This window comes from Rana temporaria, chromosome 8 (genome assembly GCF_905171775.1).
Source record: "Rana temporaria chromosome 8, aRanTem1.1, whole genome shotgun sequence".
NCBI lineage: Eukaryota > Metazoa > Chordata > Amphibia > Anura > Ranidae > Rana > Rana temporaria.
Genome location: NC_053496.1, coordinates 91530878 through 91556998, shown reverse-complemented (window position 1 = coordinate 91556998; position 26121 = coordinate 91530878).

Genomic DNA, 26121 nt, shown 5'->3' with positions numbered 1-26121 from the left:
AACCTGCGCCAGGGAAGCGCTGCCATGCACGCTCTCCCCTTTAGGCTACCATTTGACAGCAGCTATGAAAGAAAAAATTGTCAGAGGTGAGTTTGTGGACTTACTGTCACTCTTACCTTCTGCAAAGGAGTCTTTGTTTAAAGATAAAAAGGATGAGAGAGGTGATGAGGATAGGCGCAGGCTATCCAGAAGCTTCAGTAATTGGTTACAAGCATTTTTGATATACTCTAGTATTATATGTGAGAAATGTCCTGAGAAAAGTGTGGGCCTCCTGCAGCATGTGGACATCGTGCTGGAAGCATACAAGAATTTTGGGGGGGGGGTTGCATGGTTTGTATACGACGAATCGTTTCATCAGAAGTTAGCAGTGCACCCCAATTTGGAGTGGGGATCAAAAGATATCGGGCTATGGCTCAATCTTTTTCTAATCCTTTCCAAAAAGCACTATCCCCTGTGAGCCTGGAAAGAATGCGGCCGTGGCTGCAAATTTACACAGACAGGCAGATGGCCCAGCTGCTATTTGAAGGGTTTAGGGACGGTTTTGTTCTTCCTCCCTTTGACGGTCAAGGTTGTGACATAGGTAGAAATTTAAAGTCAGCCTTAGACTTACCTGAGGTGGTTAGGGAAAAAAAAAAAAAAATTTAAGGAACTGCAGGAAGGTAGGATTGCTGGCCCTTTTTTCGTACCCTCCTTTTGAGATTTTTGAGAGTATCCCCTTTGGGGATCGTTCCTAAAAAAGAACAAAGATCGTTTCGGATGATACATCACTTGTCTTCGCCAAAAGGGGATTCTCTGAATGATCAGATCAGTGAGGAAATGTCGTCAGTGAAGTATTCAACTTTTGACGATGCATTGGTTAAAATTAGTTTGCTAGGTCAAGGGGCATTTCTTGCTAAGACCGACATTCAGTCAGCCTTTCGTTTGTTACCCATTAACCCTTTGTCTTTCAGTTCCTTAGGTTTTGTTTTTGATGACTGTTTTTTCTTGGATCGGTGCCTTCCAATGGGCTGCTCACTCTCCTGCAGGTATTTTGAATCATTCGCTACCTTTCTGGAATGGGTGGTGCAGAGCCACTCTGGTTCATCTTTTTTTGTTACACTATCTGGATGACTTACTTTTCTTGGGGGTCTCGTCGGCCGATTGCTCAAACGTGTTGTCTTCTTTTTTACAAATTTGCGAGTCGTTTAACATCCCTTTGGCTCATGACAAAACAATATACCCGACAACACGGTTGGTTTTTCTAGGCATTACCATTGACACAGTAGCAATGGTGTTTGAGCTACCAGCCGAGAAGGTCTCCCAATTGAGGGAACATCTGTGCATCATAATAAGGAAAAGAAGGTCATATTAAAAGAAATCCAAAAATTACTCGGTCTTTTGGCCTTTGCGGCCAGAATTCTGCCTGTGGGGCGGATATTTTCTAGACGCCTGTAATCTGGCTATTTTGGGTTTCCTCCCATATCAGAATCTCGGCTGAGATTCAGGAGGATCTGCTGGTCTGGTCACAATTTTTGGTTAATTTCAATGGCAGAGCAATTTTTCAGTCAGAGTTTGTAACAGACGAAGATTTTTGTTTATACACAGACGCAGGGGGATCAGTGGGTTTGTCAGCTATATGGGGAACCCACTGTTGCGCTTCGCTATGGCATCCTTGCTGGAGGAGAAAAGGCTATCTCAAGAACATAGTAATCTTAGAACTGTCTCCCATTCTGGTCGCATTAGAGATTTGGGGTAAGTACTTTGTAAATAGAAGATTACTTTTCAGCACCGACAATAAAGGGGTGTTTTTCGCTATAAATTGTTTATCATCCAAATCTCCTCCTGTCATCTCGCTGATTAGGTACCTGGTTTTCAAATGTCTGAGTCTAAATGTTTGGGTAAAGGCTCGTTATTTGCCTGGGAAACAGAATGTCATTGCGGACTCTCTCTCGCGTTTACAGATGAGGAGGTTCAAGTTGCTTTTCCCAGCTGCGGACGAGGAGGGGTTCCAGTGCCCGGCCCATTTATGGGAACTGATCTAGATCTGGTTCGTTCAAATATTATGAAGTCTGTCGCCCCCGCTACCCTGACAGCGTACTCATCGGCCTGGCGGATGTGGCTGGCTCACGTATCTTCTATGGGAGAGGATGAGTTAGCATTTTCCGAAGGTTTGGTTTTGTCTTTTTTAAACAAATTACTGGCCAGCTCTGTATCCTGGTCTCAGGTGAATAAAACTTTAGCGGGGGTTTCTTTTTCGGAAAACTGAACAACCACCCCCCATGCTCCTCTTTCTTTTCAGTAAAGCAGGCCCTGAAAGGCTACAGAAAATGCGCAGGCAGCAAGGACAGCAGAATGGCGATAACCCCTGCTATCCTCGCAAAATTGTGCTCGGCAACAGAATTAGTTTGTTTTTCGCGTTATGAGGCGATCCTTTTCCGGGCGGTTTTTTCGTTAATGTTTTTCGGTGCGTTTAGGTTATCTGAGATCGTGTCTCCTCAATAAGAAGGCCGAGTCCAATATGCACATGTCTCATGTTTTTCTTGAAAGTTCTTGTCTTACAATTTTTGTCCCCAGATCAAAAACAGACCAGTTCGGGAAGGGAGCGTGGATGAAACTACAGGCTTTCCCGGGCTCCCCCATTTGCCCTGTCAAGTTAGTAGGTCAGTTCCTGCAGGTAAGGGGTTCAAAAGGGGGGTCGTTCTTTATACACAACAACGGCCTCCTTTGACCAGTTACCAATTCAATTCGGTTTTTCACAAGTGTTTAATTGTACTGGATATGGAGAGGTTGCCCCTCTCCTCGCACTCATTTCGTATTGGTGCGGCGACACAGGCAGCTAGGTTGGGTCTTGACGTGGTTAACATCAAACGGATAGGTAGATGGCAATCTGACGCTTATAAATTGTACATTCGTCCTCATTGTTGTGTTTAATTTTCAGGTCAGGCCCTATCAGTATGGATAGTAGGGCACTCCTTCATATTCTGGGCCGAAAGGAGAGCTCTGCGAAGAGTATATTCCGAGAGTTTGAATTTCGACCCCAAGTTGGTGAACATTATCTGGCATGGTAGGAGGGGTATGGTATGGGCAAACCTGTTCGAAGAGTTGGGTTTACTGTTCCAGTCCATGCCTATCCCAGATGTTTTAATCATCCACCTCGGTGGGAATGATATAGGGTGTAGTAAGTCCCTGGATTGGTTGTTCCAGATTAAGGATGATCTGGGCCAGTTATGTCAGTCCTTCCCTGAGTTATGTTTGTTTTTTTTTCTGAAATATTTCCGAGACTGGTATGGTCGAGGACTCCGTTTGAGAGGGTCAGGAAAAGGTTGAACAGGGCAATAGCAAAGTTCATGCCCACTATTGGGGGTTTGTCCTTTAGGCACGTAGATCTAGAAGGGGGAATTGCGGGACTTTTTAGATCGGATGGGGTTCATCTTTCTGAAATTGGGCTCGACATTTTCAACAATAACCTTCAGAATATGGTGGAGTTGGCCGCGAGGCGGGGTGGTTGGGCCGGTCTTGTTTAGGAGGCCAGATTGAAAACAATCCCGGCCAGTGGGGTTAGTTAATAATAAAGTGGATCCAACCTGAGTCGTAGTGACTGGGTTGATGAATGGTGGTGGTTAAGTAAATAAGTGATGTGTTATATGGTGTATATATTGAGTTGGTTAATTGCTCAATAAATATGGTCAATTTAAACAAATAATACCAGTAATAAAGGCCTGCGGCCAAGTTTACTCCACCTCCTGCCTCTGAAGTCGTTATTTCAGGTAAAACATTCTGCATACAGTCCCATGAATGTGAAGGGAGCTGCTTTAAGCTCCCTGAGCACATGGGGATGTTGCAGAGGGAAGGATTATGTCTCCCTCTTCCCCCACACCTGGGGTTAATAGGTAATTTGGCCTTGGTGGGCGGGGAGGGTGGCCCCTCCCCTGCACACCTGAAAGGTAAAATCCCAGGTGGATTAGCCAGGGCCCAATGGATAGTTAGGAGCGGGTCACATGTCCCAGGGGAACCTGCTGGAAGGGTAGAAGGTTATTTAAGACAGGGCAACAGGCTGCAGCAGCCAGAACGCAAGGTGATCCCTACCTGTGAACTCCCTCCCCCCCTCCCTTGTCGCGGCCTAATTATTACTGGTTTTCTCTCTTGGTTTGTAATGAACAAGAGGGGTTAGTTAATAATAAAGTGGATCCAACCTGAGTCGTAGTGACTGGGTTGATGAATGGTGGTGGTTAAGTAAATAAGTGATGTGTTATATGGTGTATATATTGAGTTGGTTAATTGCTCAATAAATATGGTCAATTTAAACAAATAATACCAGTAATAAAGGCCTGCGGCCAAGTTTACTCCACCTCCTGCCTCTGAAGTCGTTATTTCAGGTAAAACATTCTGCATACAGTCCCATAAGGTTAGGCACATTTGACCGACGAAAACGAAAGTAAAGCATTTGTTTATGTCGGATCTTTCGGTTTTCGTATTCTGTGCTTTCGTTTTTGTTTGTTTAAACGATAACGAAAATACCTGAAATTCGGACGAAAATGTCTCCAGTCATGAGATGTGAAGACTGTAATTTCTGCTTGGCTTCCCTGGAGAACCGATTTATACTTCTTATGTCACACAGCTACGGAGGATCCTGGTAGTGTCCTCATTTACTAAACTGCCACTGTGTTTTTGCTGAATAGCATAGTCTCAACATACTTAAAGCGGTGGTTCACCCTGCAGAACAACTTTTTAGCATAAAATTAGGCATAGTAGCGCGAGCTACAGTATGCCTGTCTTAATTTTTTTATCCCCGTACTCACTGTGTAATCGTACATAGAAGATTCCGACTGCCCGCGGGGAATGGGCGTTCCTTTCAAGAGAGAGGGTGATTGACGGCCGGCTCTGGCACGTCACTCTCCCTGAAGACAGCCGGAGTAGGTCTCGGCTCTTCACGGCGCCTGCGTACAGACTATGCGCAGGCGCCGTGAAGAACCAAGCCTATTTCGGCTATTTCCGGAGAAGCGTGACGCGCCAGAGCCGGCCGTCAATCACCTTCCGTCTGGATTGGAACACCCATTCCCCGTGGGCAGTCGGAATCTTCTATGTACGATTACACAGTGAGTACAGGGATAAAAAAATTAAGACAGGCATACTGTAGCTCGCGCTACTATGCCGATTTTTTTTTTTTTTTTTTTTTATAGGGTGAACCCCCGCTTTAAGGCTAGTTTTAATATGTATTGTAGGTAAACTCTCATGTTCAATATAGTGAAGGAGGGTTAGTACTTCTGTCAATTTTGTATTCCTCTTTATGACCCCCCTGTTCTGGTCACATAGGTGTACAGAGAGCAAACCTCTTTTATATGCCTGACACCATTTCTAACCTTACCTCATTTTTATTGATGTACTATGCTTCCTTCTCATCCCTTCTTATCCTGGTGACCAAATTTTTTTGTGAGGTAATCCTCTTGAGGACACAGGCAGCAACAATAAACATGATAGAGGTTCTAACCAGGGGTCAAGTCCTGGGTAAAAAAGTGTGGGAACTCCCACCCAAGATCCACTCCCCCACAAAAAAAAAATGATATGCTCATATGCATAATTACTAAACCGCAAGTTCTTTCTAAATCCCGCAATAACTCGCGGCAGACCTCCGCAATGTCTCCTGGGAACAATGACAAAAGCTCCCAGGAGACATTGCGGCATCGAGGAAGTGACAGAATACCCGCACACTACCTGATGAATTCATATACAGGAAGCCGCCAGTAACATAAAGGATTACTAAGATTCGCCTGCCCCTGACAGTGACTCGAGCTGGGCATCGCCGCTTAGTGAAGGATTGGTTCGGGTGGCTCGGCTGCTCTCTGCTGCTCTTGTCCTGCAAAGGGAACTGAGTTCCTGCTGTGAAAAAAGTGCAGGAACTCCGTTCCCACGCGTTCCCACAGGACTTGAGCCCTGGTTCTAACCCTTTCCTGTTCTATAAACAAAAGGATTGGATGAAGTTTCCCTGTCATGGATATGCAATAATGTCTGGCAGCTTACCTTCTCCATGTATTCATTAGAGGCCTGACTCCCTTATCTGTCTGCCTTTTATCACCTCTCCTCCCTGTATGGTCCCACCCCAGGCCATCCCAGGAAGTCTATATTAACTGTTGCACTGCAGGTCTGCTGTGCTGTTTAACTTTGTTTGTTAGCTTGTTCCTGTCTGCCGTGTGCTACGTTTACCTTTCTGTGTACCGATTTTGGCTCGTCTCTGACTACTCCTGTTTGCCTGTGACCCTGACCTTTTGGCCTGTCCCTTGGTTACCCTTGTCTGCTTGTTGTCCCGACCTCGGCTTACCCATCACCATCCCTTGTGTTCTCAGTGACTGCTTCCTCTCTCTCCCTATGGAGCGTGACCTGGTGGACCCCAGGGGTAGCGACCTGGGTTCAGTTGTAGCAAAGGCCATCCTCACCACTAGAGGCTCTGGTGAACACCTGCTGGACCTTAGACTCCATGCCCTGGGGAATCTTGGGTTCACGTTTCCTGTCCATCCGCAGCAGTCTGCTATTGGGTTCACTACCTTGCGGTGCACCCCTGTCTCCATCAGGGTGCATTTGTCACCTGGCCACAGGTGACCTGACATTCCCTTTAAGAACGGCTCAGGTTGTAAATGATAAGGAACACTTGGGATGAGGCTAATGAAGTACAGACAACTAGCTCCACATTTTTAAAATATTTCCAAGTATAACATATTTATTTTCATAGGACCAATGCCCAATCCTCTTTCATTACAAAGGCCCTCTTGTTTTGTCAGCAGATACGCTTCATATTGCTTAAGAATCAGCTTCTCTGGAAAACAATGCCACTGGTCTTCCTACTACTGAGCTGCTGTGTTCCAGGTTACAGCTATATAAATAACAATTGGTTTCACAAGTGCTATAATGACATTGTTATTTTGTAAGAAAATAAGATAGGCCTTAAGGTTCCCATGGACAGTCATACCATACAGTACTGTGCCTATACCCACAGATGATCACTGCACCATAATACATTAGAATTGGCACTCTGGCTGTCTGCGAGATAGCTATGAGGTAAATGTGGAAGATGGTTTCAGAGAGACTCCAATAGAAAAAAAAAGTGTTCACTGGCTTAAAACATTTATGGTGACAGTTTTTTAGGCTTTCAAAGACAGGCTTCGATATGCTTCAAGCGGATGTTGCTTTCTCATACAAGTCAAGAGTTAGAAGGAGGTCAACTTGTCGTTGAATTCTGAATGATCTCAGAAGGATTACAAACTTATGTTAAACTGATGCCACCGGTACAAGCCCTTTATTCTCTTATTTCCTGGACTACTATCAGTGTTGGGGCTCAAGGTTCTGTGGGTTCATCTCAGACTACATTTAACTTCTTTTAACTTCCCTAGTACATGATTGGATTTTCGGAGTGAGTACAACTTCAAGCTATTTTGTAAGCTAAGTGAAAATACACAGTATTTGCCAAGTTAACATTTAAGTGAACAGCCTCTACTCATTTAGTAAATCAACGCTGCATGCTATAAATGCTAAAATATAAATACATACATGAAGCAGTGCTTTCTCTTTATATCATATAACACATGAGCCCATAGTGAAAAGGAGCATAGCAAGTCGGAAGTGATATATATTTGTGTAGACTTCCAATCTTCTTGTGCAAACACCAAAGTGAAGCAACAATCCACCTGATAATAAGAAAAATTTACCTGAACTGTAGGACCTTTTATTACAGAATGTCAAAAGTGCAAACAATATTATCACGCTGTTCCCAAAACCAGATCAACATCTGCAATATTTAAACATAATGAAACAGTACTTTCTCATAAAAACTTACAATCCAAAATAGACATAAGCAGATGGATACCATGGCCTACATTTCCCTTGAATAAAATGATTTAGTAAAAAATGTTATTGCTGCACTTTTTCTTTAACTTTCCCCAGACTTTTTTTGCTTGTATATGCTTTTCCAGGAGGTCACTGTCACTGCATGTCATTTGCCATATCACTGTGTTTTTTCTACCTAAAGGGAAAGGGAACTATGAATTTTTGATGAATGTTATTTTACATTTATTTATCTTTTAAATCAACAGTCTGTGTGTCTTTTTAAGAATTATTATCGTCTTCCACTGCTGTGTGCAATCCAGTTCCAACAACAACAAGGGTGCAATTCTGCACCCTGTGCTTTCACACACAACTCACCAAAAACGTTGTGACCTTTCCTATGTATTAAAGCGGAGCTCCGCCGTACAAAAAATATTAAAAGCCAGCAGCTACGAACACTGCAGCTGCTGACTTTTAATATTAGGACATTTACTTGTCCTGGAGTCCAGCGATGTCGGCAGCAGAAGACGAGCAATTGCTCGTCTCTCTGCTGCCCCCACTGCCATCCTCGGTGAGGGAACCAGGAAGTGAAGCATTGCCGCTTAACTGCCCAGTTCTGCGCCGTGTTTACTGGTCCCCGCTGTGTTCTGGGAGCTGTGTGTTTCCCAGAACACAACGGGAGGTCTGACGTTCTGCCCACAGTCTACCCGCAGACTGTGTGGCCTGAAGCGGGTGCAATTACTTGTCTTAGACAGGTATCTGCACCCCCCTTCCCCTCTGAAAGGTGCCAAATGTGAAACCGGAGGGGGGAGGGTTCCGCAGTGGAGCGGTTTAGGGTGGAGCTCCGCTTTAAGGCCTGCAGCGCTTATTGAACACTTTCCATCTCCCACAATCCTCTTATTTTTCACAATGATCTTCCTCTGCGGGCAACGCTACAAATAAAAGGCTGAATACTAAAACTGGTGCACACAGAATCTGGTGCAGCTGTGCATAGAGACAAATCAGTTTCTAACTTTAGCTTGTTGAGCTTTGACAATACAATCTAGAAGCTGATTGGTTACTATGCACAGCTGCACCAGATTCTGTGTGCACCAGTTTTAGTTAATCTCCCCTATTGTGTTATAACATCTAAAACCTTTTATGAAAATTAATACAAACACAAATTGGAGACTTTCGCACATGAAAGGTCACAATGTTTTTGGTGAGCTGTTTGTAAGAGAAAAAGGTGTGGGGTTGCACACAGCAGTGGAAGAGGATAATAATTGTTAAAGGGGTTTTCCACCCATTTTGTAAGTTTATTAAAAGTCAGCAGCTACAAAAAGTGTAGCTGCTGGCTTTTAAAAAACCGACACTTACCTGCTCCACGGCTCCAGCGACGCGACGCACGGTGCTCCGCTCCTCGCCCCCCCTTGCCGGCCGGCGTCTTCATGCTCAGTGTGGGCACCCGGCCGTGACAGCTTTCGGCTTCACGGCCGGGCACCCACTGCGAATGCGCGAGCGGCACTGCGCATGCGCGAGCGGCGCGGCCCGGCGAGGTGCCGTCTGATTGGACAGGCGATCGCCGAGGACCTGTCACGTGTCCTGGGCGGTCGCCTACAGCAGCGCCATTCACGATTCACTTACGCAAACGACGTAGATTTTAAATATCGCAACGCGGAAACGTGGGTATCCTATAGCATTGGCTGCACCTGCTATTAGGATGTGTAACCTTACGCGAAACCCGACGTACGCAAACTACGTAATTTGCGTACGCAGGGATCGCGCAACGTTGTGAATCGGTGTTAGTATGCAATTTGCATACTATACACAGATCACAATGGGAGCGCCCCCTAGCGGCCAACGCAAGAATGCAGCCTAAAATCTGCGTGGCATAAGAGCCTTATGCCACACAGATTTTAGGCTGCAGTCGGTGTAGCGATGTTCCTGAATCAGGAGCATTCGCTACGCCGGAGCAAGTAAGCAATTGCGCTGTGTAACCTATGGTTACACAGGCGCAATTGCTTCTTGAATCTGGCCCACTGTTCACAATCCCATATAAAAGTGAAAAGTCAATAAAAACAAATGTGTTGTGCATAATACTTTAAAACCCAAAAATTACTGTGATTAAATTGATTATAAATTTCTTCCCAGTATGTGCAATATTGTGCTTATAAATTCCAAGTCCATCAATCTGTGTCCTTTGTGAAGTTCTTAATATGAATATTATCCTTGTGAAGGTGCTCCAAACATATTATACGTGCCACCACTCTCTTGCTCCCCAAACCCCCCCTGGTGATATACTCACCTCACAGTTAAGTTTGGTCAGTCAGCGCTGGTGGGCCATCCATGGGCTCAATAATTGGTGAAATCTCCAGGCTCCTTTGCTGATCCTTTCGGTTTGAATCCGAGTCACGGCACCAAAATGAATAGAGATTTAATCTCAAGTTCCTCTATTTTACAGGAAACCTGTAAAATTACCTTCAGACTAAGAGAGTTCATATTATTATCCTTATGCAAAGGGATCAGCAAAGGAGCCAGGAGATTTTACCAATTAAATAACCCAGGGGTGGCTCAACAGCTCTGACTGACCAAACTTAACTGTGAGGTGACATTCCCTAAGGAGAGGATAGCACCACGGGGGGGCATGAGAGTGATGGCACATATAATATGTTTGGAGCACCTTCACAAGGATACTATTCATAGTAAGAACTTCACAAAGGACACAGATTGATGGACTTGGAATTTTATGAGCACAATATTGCACATACTGGGAAGAAATGTATAATCAATGTAATTACTGTAATTTTTTGGTTTTAAAGTATTATGCACTTATGTATGCTGTTTTGCATTAACAAATTGGATGTACTGTATACAGAGCAGAGCACGACACTTTTATTGTTTTAATATCTTCTGAATAACTGACCATTTAAATTGAAAATCTCTATTTTCTGGATGTCTCCATAGTGAGGATTAGTGGAATTCCTACTGAAAATAGCATTGCACTTCCAGCTAGGGTGACCACGTGTCCCGGATTTTGCAGGTCTGTCCCGGGCACATTCATTCCAGGACAATACAGTGTCCCAGAAAGACACTGACACAGCCAACCCCCCGGGGCAATCTGATGCCCCCAAAAAAGGCCGCCACATCACAGCTTTACTCACTGACAGTACTTGTCCTGGCCGGGAAAGCCTGGAGGAGCACAGTCTCCGCCCACTGCTTGTGATTGGAGAAATCATAAATCCCACCTCTTAAATAAATCCAATCACTGTGCTGCGATTCGTTACAGCACAAGCTGATTTTTGGAAAGGGAGGGTGTCCCTGAATGGTAAGTTTGGAAATGAGGTCACTCTACTTCCAGCTCTGTGAGGACGCCTAGGTACTTCCACACCCACAATCTCATAGCTGTATATCTGCAGTGTGAGATCTTCACCTGATCATACAAGTATGTATGGACTTTTTATTGTTCAGCCTGCAGGTTGATTGAAAGAAAATTTAACTGATTCCTCCATCCATGCTTCAAAGCTCAGATAGACAAATCTCTTACTGCTATTATTGTAAACAGTACCTGCCTTTGACTGAATGCAGGCACTGTTTGGACAACAATTTTCTGCCTGACTCATTTGATTTTTAAATCGAAGGATGTGGCATGGAAGGTGACTGACATGGCCACCCACAAAGCAAATTTTTGCCAGTTTATTCGGAAACAGTGTACTCCTGGCTGGAGGCTCTGACATGAGGAAGCTAAGCCCTGCCTCTACCAAAATGGCTGCCTCCACACAGAAACTCAGTACAGAAAAATGGTTAGTCAGTTATGAGGAAATATCAGCTGCAGGGAAATTGTGCTGACTAATTCTTTGCTCCCTGCCTACTTTTTTGGGCACAGATTCCAGAGATCAGTTTATCTGGACATAATTGTCTTACAGTTCACGTGCCAATAGGTAATGTTGTATTTAGGTTATATGTAGGCAATATACTGTAACTTTGAATGATTGTACCATTTTTGTGTTTTGATTATTACATTGCATGTTTTACAGCCTTACACAGCAGATGCTGTAAATACTACTGTAAGTATATTTTAATAAATATGCAAGCATTAATATTGAAATAACACATAATTAAGCATGTTACACACTATTAGCTCAACCTAGAGGGTTGAAGGGAAAAAAACTGAAGCGCTTGGGAGGAGCAGCTGTACTAACTGTGCAATTTTTGTACAGCCATCTTCCCCCTTAGCTATTATGTTCTAGCAAGAGGGCAGCCACTCCTCGCAAGAACACATTATAGCAAAAAAATATATATTTTTTCCAAAATGTACACTTCTTGTTTGTTTATAGCACAAAAAATAAAAACCGCTGAGGTGATCAAATACTACCAAAATAAAGCTCTATTTGTGGGAAAAAAGGATGTAAAATTTGTTTGGGTACAATTTCGCACGACCGCGCAATTGTCAGTTAAAGCGACGCAGTGCCGTATCGCAAAAAATGGCCTGGTCATTAACCTGTTACTATCCGCGCTATAGCCCAATGACAGTTACAGCGCAGACCTCCATTGCTGGGGGGCTGTCAATAGACGTCCTCCCCTTTGCACGATCCCTGCGTGCCCCCTACAGGGCGAGTGCGGCGTGCACTGTGATCACTGCGTCAATGATCGGAGTAAGGGGGCCATCCCCGCCCCCTACAACGTGAGAAGCTGTTAGCCAATGACAGCTGATGACGTGATGTAAACAGAAGATCAGTAATCATTTTTTTTCTCCTCACGCTGACAGTGCGAGGAGAAAAAAAAGCCGATCACCGGCTTCTGTGTAAGAGACATCGGTCCTGAAGAGGAAGAGGCACAACTGCCTCATCTGTGCCAACCAGTACCGCCTGCCAGTGCCCATACAGTGCAAATCAGTGCCCACCAGTGTATATCATTGCCACCAATAAGTGTCAGCTATCAATGCCCAGGAGTGCCATCTATCAATGCCCACCAGTGGTGCCAATGAATGCCTCATCAGTGCTACCTAGCAGTGCTGCCTATCACTGCCACCAATCAGTGCCCATCACTGCCACCTATCATTGCCACCTATCAGTGACACCTTTTAGTGCCCTTCAGTGCCACCTATCAATGCCCTTCAGTGCCACCCATCAGTGCCCCCTCTTAGTGTCCACCAGTGCCACCTCTCAGTGCCCACCAGTGGCACCTCTCAGTGCCGCCTCATCAGTGCCCACCAGTGCTGCCTTATCAGTGCCCATCAATGTAGCCTATTGGTGCCCATCAGTGCAGTCTATCAGTGCAGCCTCATCAGCGTACATCAATGAAGGAGAAAAATTACCTGTTTGCAAAATTTGATAACAAAATATAAAACTGTTTTGTTTTTTGTTTTTTTAATTTTCAGTCTTTTTTCATTTTTTAACAAAAAATAAAAAACCCAGAGGTGATCAAATACCACCAAAATAAAGCTCTATGTGTGGGAAAAGAAATAGGTGCAGTGTAGCATGACCGTGCAATTTTCATTCAAAGTGTGACAGCGCTGAAAGCTGAAAATTGGTCTGGGCAGGAGGGGGGTTTAAGTGGCCAGAAAGCAAGTGGTTAAGGGGGGAAATTCTTCCGGTCCTTAAGTGGTTAAGCTGCTTTTTTCCTACCAGGAGCAAATCCACGCAGGGGAGAAAAAACAACAACTTGTGTGCATGAGGCCTTATTGTTTTTTTACACTGTTACATTTTGGTCACACTGCACTATGAGATTTGCTAATCGCTGCCTTGGGGGTATACAGTTGTGCTCATAAGTTTACATACCCTTGCAGAATTTATGATTTCTTGGTCATTTTTCACTCATGGTTAGTGTTTGGCTGAAGCCATTTATTATCAATCAACTGTGTTTACTTTTTTTAAATCATAATGGCAACAGAAACTACCCACATGACCCTAATCAAAATTTTACGTACCCCAGTTCTTAATACCACGTCTTTTGTGGTATTTGTGGATGAGGCTCTTTATCTTCTCCGGTGGTAAAGCTAGCCTATCCTCATGAACTGCACGTTTGAGATCTCCCCAGAGTGGCTCAATGACATTGACCACTCCAGATCCTTCAATTTATTCGGCTGTAGCCAATGACAGGTCAACTTGGCCTTCTGTTTTGGATCATTATCATCATGTTGCAATGTCCAAGTACGTCCCATGCGCAGCTTCCTGTCTGATGAATGCAAATGTTCCTCCATTTTTTTTTGATAACATACTGCATTCATCTTGCCAACAATTTTGACCAAATTTCCTGTGCCTTTGTAGCTCACACACATCAAAACATCAGTGATCCACCTCTGTACCTTTCATCATAGGCTCCTCTCTAAATGTAGCATTTATGGTTGTGGCCAAAAAGCAAAATTTTGGTCTCATCACTCCAAATAACTTTGTGCCAGAAGGTTTGAGGCTTGCCTCTTTGCTGTTTGGCATATTGTAAGCGGGATACTTTGTGGCATTTGCGTAGTAATGGCTTTCTTCTGGCGACTCGACCATGCAGCCCATCTAAGGAGTGCCTCCTTATTGTGCATATTGAAACAGCCACACCACACCTTTTCCTGCAGATCCGTTGACAATTCTTTTGCTTCCCACATGACTAAGAATCCAGAAACATCTGTGCAGCACTGAATGAAAGATGCAAGGGTCTGTCAGGAGTCCAGAAACTCATTGACCTTTTATATACACACACACACTAATTACAAGCAAACAGATCACAGGTGAGGATGGTTCCCTTTAATAGCCATTTAAACCCCTTTGTGTCAACTTGTGTGCGTGTTATCAGGCCAAAATCACCAGGGTATGTAAACTTTTGATCAGGATCATTTGGGTAGTTTCTGTTGTCATTATGATTTAAAAGGAGTAAACACAGTTAGATAAATAAAAAATGGCTTCAGCCAGACACTTACCTTGAGTGAAAGAAATGTTTTTTTGTTATCATTCATATTCTCTGAAAAATGGCCAAGAAATCATAACTTCTTCCAGGGTATGTAAACTTATGAGCACAACTGTATATGCAGTGCTGGATATATTTGTGAATTCTGTAATTTTAGCATTTTTTTGCCTTATCAAATAAAAACCTATGATGTATCAATGCAAAGTATGTCCAGTAAAGAGTTATGTAACTAAGGACAATACAAGGTCAATGAGATTTATCGATGATAGAAATGATTCCTTTTTGTCACATTATGTTATGTCATGTATGATAGTAATGTCATGAAATTAACGTTGTGATTTCTCTTTCAAGGTAGCAACAACCATTTTTACCACTTTTAATGTAAGTACCTGCAGCTGTGCATGCAGATAAAGAAGAAAATAATTAAATAGATGGGCAGATGGATGGATGGATATTCTAAGGCAGGCAATACAATATGAAATTTTCTTTCCTTCAGGCTTCTGGCAGGTTAGTTGTACGGAATTTAATCCATCGACAACCAGCCTGCCCATAGACAGATTGAACGTTTCTGCTGAACCGTTCTGTCTATGGCCAGCTTAATGGTGTTTGTGCATTTTTCACTTTTGAAATCAAGAAATTCATTAGAGAAACTGGGCCAGATTCACAGAGCAGATACGACGGCGTATCTCCTGATACGCCGTCATATCTGTTGTTCTATCTATGCGACTGATAGAATCATATCAGTTACGCATAGATAGCCATAAGATCCGACAGGTGTAATTGTTTTACACTGTCGGATCTTAAGATGCAATACCGCGGCCGCCACTGGGGGGAGTTCGCGTCGTAAACCAGCGTCGGGTATGCAAATTAGGAGTTACGGCGATTCCCAACGGTTTTTCACGTTCGCTACGTCGCCGCTAGTCTAGTTTCCCGTCGCAAAGTTAGTCGTTTTTTTTGGTGCCTTAACTTTACACAGCAATCGTATTGTAAATAACGTCGTTTGCGTAAGCCGTCCGGGAATACGGAATTACGCTACGCGCGTCGCCATTCGAAAAAATGACGTCACGGTGCGCAAAGCACGGCGGGAGTTCGGAAACGGAGCATGCGCGGTAGGTCCGGCGCAGGAGCGCGCCTAATTTAAATGGCACACGCCCATTTAAATTGGCCCGCCTTGCGCCAGAGGCCGCCGGCGTAGGTTTTCATCGCCAGTGCTTGGTGAATCAGGCATTGCGATGAAAAATTTCGGCGGTGTAACGTATCTACGATACGTTACGCCGCCGCTGCCCTACGTGAATCTGGCCCACTGTGAGGATAGAAATATGTGCGCTGCCAGTGATAACTTGCTTTTAAAGGTGCAGGGTTCAGGGTTTTCATCTGGATTTGCTTAATTAATTTGTGATTCACTGACCAGGAAAAAAGCCTTGGAGGATGGTGGAAAAAAGCTTGAAGGATGGAAGTTCAGATTTGTTTCAGACTTCACAAGAAGCATACAAATCCTTGTTTTGGTTTAGTACCTAATATTTAAAGTGGTTCTAAAGGCTGAAAGTTTTAACCTTAAAGCGGAGGTTCACCCTCAAAATTAACTTTTTAGCTAACCTATCTCCAGCCTTAATAAAGGCTTGTAGAGTTGTCATTTTTTTTTAAATGTGTACACTTACCTGTCTTCATCCTCACTTCCGGGTCTTCTTCCTTGCGGGGAGTGGGCGTGTCACTCCTTTTCCCCGACGGGGAGCTCTGCGCAATGTCTCCTGGGAGTGAGTGTTGATCCTCCCAGGAGACGATTGACGTGCGGGTAAAGAGCGTCATCGCCTTCCGAAAATATATCCGACGGGGACTCGGCTCTTTACAGCGCTATACGGCGCCTGCGCCTGCCATGTAGAGCTGACTGCACAGGCGCCGTAAAGTGCCGAGTCCCCCTCGGATATTTTCGGAAGGCGATGACGCGCTTTACCCGCATGTCATCATCTATGCCTCGTCTTAGGAACGCCTACTCCCCGGGGGAGTGAGAACCCGGAAGCCCGGTGAAAACAACCATGAGACCGTAAGTACAGCAGATAAAAAAAAAATCCAGCATACTGTAGATGTCAGCAGTATGCTGGATGTAACGGTCTATTGATGTTTTAGGGTGAACCCCCGCTTTAATAAGTGCAGCTACCCATCCCCCCCCCATATTCTTACCTGAGCCTAATCTCAGTCCAGCAGTGTGCACAAAAGCAGCTGCTCTCCCGGCTCTCTCTCGCCTCATTGGAGACAGCAGTGGGAGCCATTATCTGTCAGAGCCTTGGGGGCCATGGGAGCCACTGGACACACACAGCCAGCTCAGAAGTGAGCATGCACGCTTGCCCCTATAGCAAGCGGCCTGCTATAGTGGGCACTCGGCAGGGGGGAGGAGCCAGGAGAGCCTGTCTTGAGAAGAGGAGGATTGAGGCTGCTCTGCGCAAAGCCATTGCACAGAACAGGTATGCATAGGTTATTTCTTTTTTAAATGGCACCAAATTATCAATGGCAGATCCCATGCTTTTGTCCTCACAGGTTCAATTTAAAAAAAAAAAATTATAAAGATAAATGTAAAGTAACAGCAAGTGATGACTCTTTTCAAAGTATGAGTTCCAGGATTGTCATTCTTATCCCCGATTGACCAAATAGTATCTTGCCCCGGCAGTGAATGAAGGATAAGGTTAATATAGATCTTCCACACAAGTCAGAAATGGTAGCTCACATTTCTGTTTTCACAAATTCCCATATAAAGATAAGCCTGTACATTAATGTATTTTTTTTTGTATCACAGGTCACTACTGCCGTTCCTGAGAATAATTCCAACTTGGTATGTTATGCATGCAGATATAATTTTCAGATTCATAGGTATAAACTTACCAAATAAATAAGTGAACATATAACATATTGCTCTTCATGGTGGTGCGGGTACAGCATGGCTCTCCCTGGTGGTGCAGGTACAGCGTGGCTCTCTCTGGTGGTGCGGGTACAGTGTGGCTCTCCCTGGTGGTGCAGGTACAGCGTGGCTCTCTCTGGTGGTGCGGGTACAGCGTGGCTCTCCCTGGTGGTGCAGGTACAGCGTGGCTCTCTCTGGTGGTGCGGGTACAGCATGGCTCTCTCTGGTGGTGCAGGTATAGCGTGGCTCTCTCTGGTGGTGCAGGTACAGCGTGGCTCTCTCTGGTGGTGCAGGTACAGCGTGGCTCTCTGGTGGTGTGGGTCCAGCGTGGCTCTCTGTTGGTGCGGGTCCAGCTTGGCTCTCTCTATTGGGGCGGGTACAGCGTGGCTCTCTCTGGTGGTGCGGGTCCAGTGTGTCTCTCCCTGGTGGTGCGGGTACAGCGTGGCTTTCTCTCTGGTGGCTTTCCCCAGCACAGTTCTCTCTTATCTTTTTTTTTGTAGTAGCCAATTCCTCAGCTGTTTCTGGGTTTTCTCTCTCCCCCAGCAGAGTGCATGCATGCTGGGGGACTGTAGCCTGCTCTCTGGACCCATCTGGCACTGCCAATCTTCTGGGACATTTCCCATGCCTCCCCTGTGTCTTCTGATTGGCCCTCTGCTGTCGCCAATGGGGAGAGCGGGCAGGAAGGTGGGCGGCGTCGTGGCAAACCTACCACATCTCCCGTTCGGCTGCAGGAGAAAGGGGAGGGGGTGAGCAGGGGAGTAAGATACAGCCGCAGCTCTCCTCTCACCTGTCACATTGCCGCTACCAAGTGGCAAACAAAGCAGGAGGGGGAAATTAATCCACTGTACCAATGGCTTCTTCCTGGTGTTGTCACACCCCCCACCCCGCCGCACCCCCATAGCGATGTTACCGGGGTAAAGTAACTTGCGTGCACCATGCTCTGCAGTTACCAACTGACCTGCATACCGCATCCCCCTAGATCGGAGCTGGCCTGATGGGGCCCCATGAGCACTCGTTCGTGGATTGTTGGAAATAGCTAATTTGCATACTCGACGCGGAAAACGACGTGAACGCCACCCAGCGGACGCCGAAAAATTGCATCTTACATCCAAAGGCATACGAAGAGGTACGCCTGTCGGATCTAACCCAGATGCCGTCGTATCTTGTTTTGAGGATTCAAAACAAAGATACGACGCGGGAAATTTGAAAGTACGCCGGCGTATCAGTAGATACGCCGGCGTACTCGCTTTGTGGATCTGCCCCTAATTGTCCAAAATTCACATGGATAACCCTAATTGCATTGCCACCCAGCTGCAAGAAGGCACAACCTGGGGTGTATATAAAGTTATATCATTTGATAATTTTATAAGAAATGCAAACATGCATGTGTGTATAATAATTAATAATAGACTAATTACAATAACAATATTACGATGGTATCAAAAAGTAGAACCACTGTCCCACGACTAACCAAAGGTCGCAATGAGTGTGAAAAGAAGATGGAATATAACTAAATATGTGGCATCTATATAACATAACCAATACACAATGATTGGTCCAAACCAGCAATCAGTTTAAAAGCTATATACAAACTTATCCGTAGATAAGTGTAGCAAAATCAAAAGTAGCTAGCTAGTTTACTCAGCCCCAGAAGGGGTGGCCATGTGATTATCACCCCTTCTGGGGTAGCAAGCTACTTTTGATTTTGCTACATGGATCTACTGGTAAGTTAGTATATAGCTTAGAACCTCTGCCATGCATTACTGTTGCCTGCAGACACTCATTATTGTACCGCTCTTCAGCCTTTTGGTAAAATAAATGCCCGCTGCAGCCAAATATTTCACATTTTGACTCACGCATCCAGGGCACCTGCTGCAATTTTTCTGCACCTTAGTTCCTATGCTTCTGTGCATAATTGAGTCACTTAGCCTTGTTTTAATGTCAAAGTTATGGCTTTTTGGGCACAATTCTTCCATAAAGACCACTTGTGACTTCTCCGGACAGTAGATGGGTGTTTCTGGGTCTCACTGGTTTCTGCCAGTTCTGTGCAATTGGCATTGCTGGACATCTTTTGATGTGGAAGGGAAGTACACATGATGTGTCTTTCATCTGCTGCATTAAGTTTTCTTGGTTGACCACTGCATCTACCATCTTCAATGTTGCCTGATCAATGGTGTCCTCAATGCTGAGAACTACAGGCAGATACTTTTTTTTAACATAAAGTTTATTTAAGTTTCAAGAAACAAGAAAACATTAGTCGCGTCAGATGATTGGTCTCACACATCGATACGTCACTTCCGGCTGTCTGGATCAGAGCGGTGGAGAGCACGCCACATCCCAGCTGATCCTAGGCAGTATGTGTGGAGCCTCTCTTTCGGTTTCACTGTGTTTTTATGAACTGGTCAGAGTTGAGGGAAAGATGGATGTGATAAATACAGGGATACTGTATTCTTGAGCAAAACGTGTACCAGTCTGTGTGTGATTTGAGACTAGGACAGAGGTTCACCTTTCAGCAGGACAATGACCCAAACATACTGCTAAAGCAACACTTTAGTGGTTTAAGGGGAAACATGTAAATGTGTTGGAATGGCCTAGTGAAAGCCCAGACCTCAATCCAATAGAAAATCTGTGGTCAGACTTAAAGATTGCTGTTCACAAGTGCAAAACATCCAACTTGAAGGGGCTGGAGCAGTTTTGCAAGGAGGAATAGGCAAAAGTCCAAATGGTAAGATGTGACAAGCTCAACTTATCCAAAGTATCTTGGAGCTGTGATAGCTGCAAAAGGTGGCTCTACAAAGTATTGACTTTAGGGGGTTGGGTGAATAGTTATGTACATTGACTTTTTCTGTTATTTTGTTCTATTTATTGTTTGCTTCACAATAAAAAAAAAAAACATATACAAAGTTGTGGGCATGTTCTGTAAATTAAATGATGCAAATCTTTAAACAATCCATGTTGATTCCAGGTTGTGAGGCAACAAAACACGAAAAAGGCCAAGGGGTGAATACTTTTGCAAGGCACTGTATACATTTTCTTACACAGGTTAGTCAGCTTAGGTGTTAGGAAGGGGAGGGAGCATATTTTAGATTAGGTAGGCGTAGCCTGGAACTCCACTTTAAAGGGTCACTAAAGGAAAAAAAAACTTTTTGTTTAAAATAACAAACATGTTATACTTACCTCCACTGTGCAGTTCGTTTTGCACAGAGTGTCCCCGATCCACATCTTCTGGGGTCCCTCGGCGGCTGTCTCTGGTCCTCCCCGCATGAACTACACACGTTCATGCGAGAGAGCTCGCATTGTGTGTAGTCCGTGCGGGCGCTCTCCCGTGATACAGCGAGCGGCCATAGCCGCTCACTGTATCACTCGGACCCGCCCTTCGGCGCGCCGCGTCACTGGATGTGATTGACAGCAGCGCCAGCAAATGGCTGCGCTGCTCTCAATCCATCCGCTCTAGCCAATCAGTGGCCAGGCTGAGTGGCAAAGAGGATCTCGGGACCGAGCGCGGGACTTTCGAGGGGTCAGGTAAGTATAACGGGGGGCCAGGGGGGGGGGGGCGGTATACTCTAAAGTTTTTTCACCTTAATGCATAGAATGCATTAAGGTGAAAAAACTTTTTCCTTTAAAACTCCTTTAAGTTAATAGCAGTGAAGCATTATTTATTATAATTTTCACCTTTCTTATTCTACCTTCTAGGGATTGATAATCGGTCTTTCTGTTGGAATACCTTGTAGTATAGCAGTGATCATTGCTGTGATTGTAACCATAATCTGTCTTCGGAGGAGGAAGAGCAAGGAAAATACTTCAGTAAGTAGCATTCCAAAGAAAAGGCAAGGTTTAAAACGTATGTCAACCCAAAAACAAAAATTCTATATTTTGCATTTAACCAGTTCTAAGCTGCTAGGGATCAGCTGAGTGTTCAATCCAATTGTAAGTTTAGACCGAACACTTGCTGTTCCAACATTCCTCTAAACACCAAGCATTTAGTATGTTCAGTGTGGACAAATGTGACTGCTTCCTACTGTCAACCGTTGCTAAGGAAGCAGCGGGTGCTTGTACCCACTGTGTGCTTACTAACCACTGACATTACCTGGACCATTCACTTACATGGCTGGGAACCCCTGGTCACGAAAGCAAAGGGACAGTGATGGGGGTGACATAATTGCCATGGCCAAATTTGGGCAATGATGTCACCCCTATGCCCTAACTCACTGTAAAATCCAGTATACAGTGCTGTGAAAAAGTATTTGCCCGATTTTTTATTTTTTTTGCATATTTGTCACACTTAAATGATTCAGATCTTTAAACTAATTTTAATATTACACAAAGATAACCCGAGTAAAAAATTTGTTTTTTAAATGATTTCATGGAAGGGAAAAAAGCTGCCCAAACCTGCCTGCCCTATGTGAAAAAGTAATTGCCCTCTTAACCTAATAACTGTTAGGGAAGATTGCTGGGGCTTATCCTCCCTAAAGATACTTCCTATGGACTATGCAAATTATGGGCTTTCATCCTAAGCAGGTAAAGTGGGGCAGCCACAAGCCTGAAGTTAGGGACTAAGGATGTCAGGCAAAGACTGCACTTTATGTTTGTATTGTTACCGGTGTATGTCATCATGCTGAGTTATTTAAAATTTTAAAACGTTGTCCTTGCCCGGTCTGAAGTTATTCAAGGGGTGTAATGCAAGTAACTGGCACATATAGTCTACAGCTCGGGTCACTAAGCACATTGGGGTGTTAAGATAACGGTACCAGAGTTAATATATTGTAAATATACAAGTAGTTACCATTGATAACAAAGGGTTCTATAGCAGCCGGTCATGAAGCGTGTGTCTGTGGCAGGTGGGACAGTTTCTTGCTGCGAGGGAGACATTGTCAGCACTCCTTCTGCAGTTATCCATCTCCCATAACAACAGGAGAAGTTCTGCACCTCCCAGGTCCTCAGCCTGTACACAGGTGAAGTGCATGCATGGAATCTGTGCTAAGTGCACGGTGAGACCCCATACCTTTACTGGGAGTGAGGTAGTGGTGATACGATGAACAGGTGGACAGGGCATCGGCTCTGCATGTCCCTCCTAAATGCACAAGTGACCGTGGTGGTGTATATTACATCAAGAGAGTTTATTAGAGTTCAGCCCGTAAAGGCAGAGCTTTTTTTCTCAGAAAATAGGTGCAGGAACTCAACCACGACCCCGTTCAGATTTCACAAACAGTAGAAGGGTCTTAAAGGGGCATTAAATACCAGGATTGCATTACATACAGAGTGCAGAGTTCAGGGGGTTACACACAGAGTGCAGAGCTATCACTTGCAAACACAGAAACCAGAATTCTGTGTTTACAAGTGATTGTGGTGAGCAGGCACCAAAGGGTCTGAGCCAGAGGTGGTAGAACTGAGTTCCCCCAAGTTCCCCCTGAAAAAAAGCCCTGCGTAAAGGTATCCTGTGTTTTAAGCAGTGATCCTAACCAAAGTGCCTATCATAGCCCAGAAGCACCCTTACTGAGGTAGGCCTCCTATGTGACCCTTACTTGGTGCCCAACGAGGTGAGGAACACGAAAGAAGTTCCACCCGCCTACCCCTTACATAGTATTTAAAGGTGCTAGGAGGGGGAGGGAGCATTTTTAAGACTAGTCAGGTAAGTGTGGAATTCTATATTTAAGCACTCCTAATAAGTAAAAATCATTTTACTCCTTAGTACCAAAATGCTCAAAGTTCTGAGGCATCAGTGGCGTCAAATAGATCATATACTTGGTAACACTAATGTTAGGTTTGATTTGCTCCTTACTCATGTCAGCTATTGTTTAGACATTATAAAGATGTACCAGACACATGACACACATATAACAATTTTACTTACTAGGATTTGCTTTGCAGTAGAAAACGGTGGTATTGCATCAAAATGCCAAATGTGTTCCATGCCAGATTTCAGCATAGCTAATCAAATTAACTTGTTTCTTTCTACTATAGAATAAACATAAAGACTTCCACTCAACCGACTTAAATACAACTAGAACTCCGTATGTCACACAGGATTCTAGAAACCAAATCTATGAAAATTTTCCTATTCCAAGAAGAGATGATGCCATTTATGAAAACTCTCCAGAATCAGAGGACTTTTATGAAACAAGATTACCTGCCAGTTAACTGATATAAATCATTCAGACGTTGTGAACAGTTGCTCCTGATAGGGTTGTCTATTATTTATTTTTTGTTAGTTCCCTCATTTAGAAGTAATAAAGACATTTTTTACAAATTGCATGATATGTATTAAGCTACATAGATTTGTGGGGAAAGGAGAAACAAGGTAATACAGACAGTCCCCGGGTTACAAACAAGGTTCTGTAGGTTTGTTCTTACAGTAGGTGCACGCGATATTGTGTCAATCTCGCTCCCTTTCTCGGCGAGATTGAGCACCTACGAGCCCCATCGCGGGAGCCAGCGCCGAGCTGGCTTGCCGTGATGGAGACAGAGCCGTCATAGAAGCGACGGGAGATCCGACTTGGATTCCCGTCAATTCTACACGTGTGCGGCGTTTGTTATGAATCCTGAGGGGGAAGTCCCCGCCGGATTTTAAATAAAAATCCGGCATGGGTTCCCCCCTCAGGAGCATACCGGGCCCTTAGGTCTGTTATGGGTTGTAAGGAGAGCCCCCCTACGCCGAAAAAAACGGCATAGGAGGTCCCCCTACAATCCATACCAGACCCGTATCCAAAGCACGCTACCCGGCCGGCCAGGAAGGGAGTGGGGACGAGCGAGCGCCCCCCCCCTCCTGAGCCGTACCAGGCTGCATGCCCTCAACATGGGGGGGTTGGGTGCTCTGGGGCAGGGGGGCGCACTGCGGCCCCCCCACCTCAGAGCACCCTGTCCCCATGTTGATGAGGACAGGGCCCCTTCCCGACAACCCTGGCCGTTGGTTGTCGGGGTATGCGGGCGGGAGGCTTATCGGAATCTGGGAGCCCCCTTTAATAAGGGGGCCCCCAGATACCGGCCCCCCACCCTAAGTGAATGGATATGGGGTACATCGTACCCCTAACCATTCACCTGTAGGAAAAATGTCAAAGTTAATAAACACACCACACAAGGGTTTTTAAAATAATTTATTTTTCTGCTCCGGAGGCTCCCCCTGTCTTCTTTATTAGCTCTTTTACCAGGGGGAGCTTCTTCTTTGACGTCTTCGGGTGGGTGGGGGCCGCCGTCTGGTTCTCTTCCATCCGCCGGGGGGGTCGCTTTTAAAAAAGTGCTGTGAGTTCTTCTTCCGTGCTGTGACGTCATGTTCTTCACTTCTCTCCTTCTCCCGATGTTGACACGTCGCCTTTCCTCGCTGCAATGACGTGTGCGCGGCTTGCATCGGACCTATATAGGCCTCACAGTCCCATCATGCTCTGTACCTACCCATGTGATACCTACCCACGTGGGTAGGTATCACATGGGTAGGTACCAGAGCATGATGGGATTGTGAGGTCTATATAAATCCGATGCAAGCCGCGCACACGTCATTGCAGCGAGGAAAGCGACGTGTCAACATCGGGAGAAGGAGAGAAGTGAAGAACATGACGTCACAGCACGGAAGAAGAACTCACAGCACGGAAGGAGAAGAAGACGTACAGCACGGAAGAAGAAGGCACCGGACAGCGAGAGGAAGAACCGGGGTGCGCCGAGTCAACAGCGGAGAGCGGCGAACATAGAAGGAGACCCCCGGAGAGTTGAGAAGACCCCCCGGATAGCGGAGAAGACCCGTCGGGATAGCGGAACAAGAAGCCCCCCCGCCGAAGACGCCGGAGGAAACCCGCCGGGGGGTGGGGGCTTTTTTAAAAGCGACCCCCCCCCCGGCGGTGGAAGAGAACCAGACGGCGGCCCCCACCCACCCGAAGACGTCAAAGAAGAAGCTCCCCCTGGTAAAAGAGCTAATAAAGAAGACAGGGGGAGCCTCCGGAGCAGAAAAATAAATTATTTTAAAAACCCTTGTGTGGTGTGTTTATTAACTTTGACATTTTTCCTACAGGTGAATGGTTAGGGGTACGATGTACCCCATATCCATTCACTTAGGGTGGGGGGCCGGTATCTGGGGGCCCCCTTATTAAAGGGGGCTCCCAGATTCCGATAAGCCTCCCGCCCGCATACCCCGACAACCAACGGCCAGGGTTGTCGGGAAGGGGCCCTGTCCTCATCAACATGGGGACAGGGTGCTCTGAGGTGGGGGGGCCGCAGTGCGCCCCCCTGCCCCAGAGCACCCAACCCCCCCATGTTGAGGGCATGCAGCCTGGTACGGCTCAGGAGGGGGGGGGGGTTCGCTCGCTCGTCCCCACTCCCTTCCTGGCCGGCCGGGTAGCGTGCTTTGGATACGGGTCTGGTATGGATTGTAGGGGGACCTCCTCCGGCGTAGGGGGGCTCTCCTTACAACCCATAACAGACCTAAGGGCCCGGTATGCTCCTGAGGGGGGAACCCATGCCGGATTTTTATTTAAAATCCGGCGGGGACTTCCCCCTCAGGATTCATAACAAACGCCGCACACGTGTAGAATTGGCGGGAATCCAAGTCGGATCTCCCGTCGCTTCTATGACGCGCTTGCTGGGAT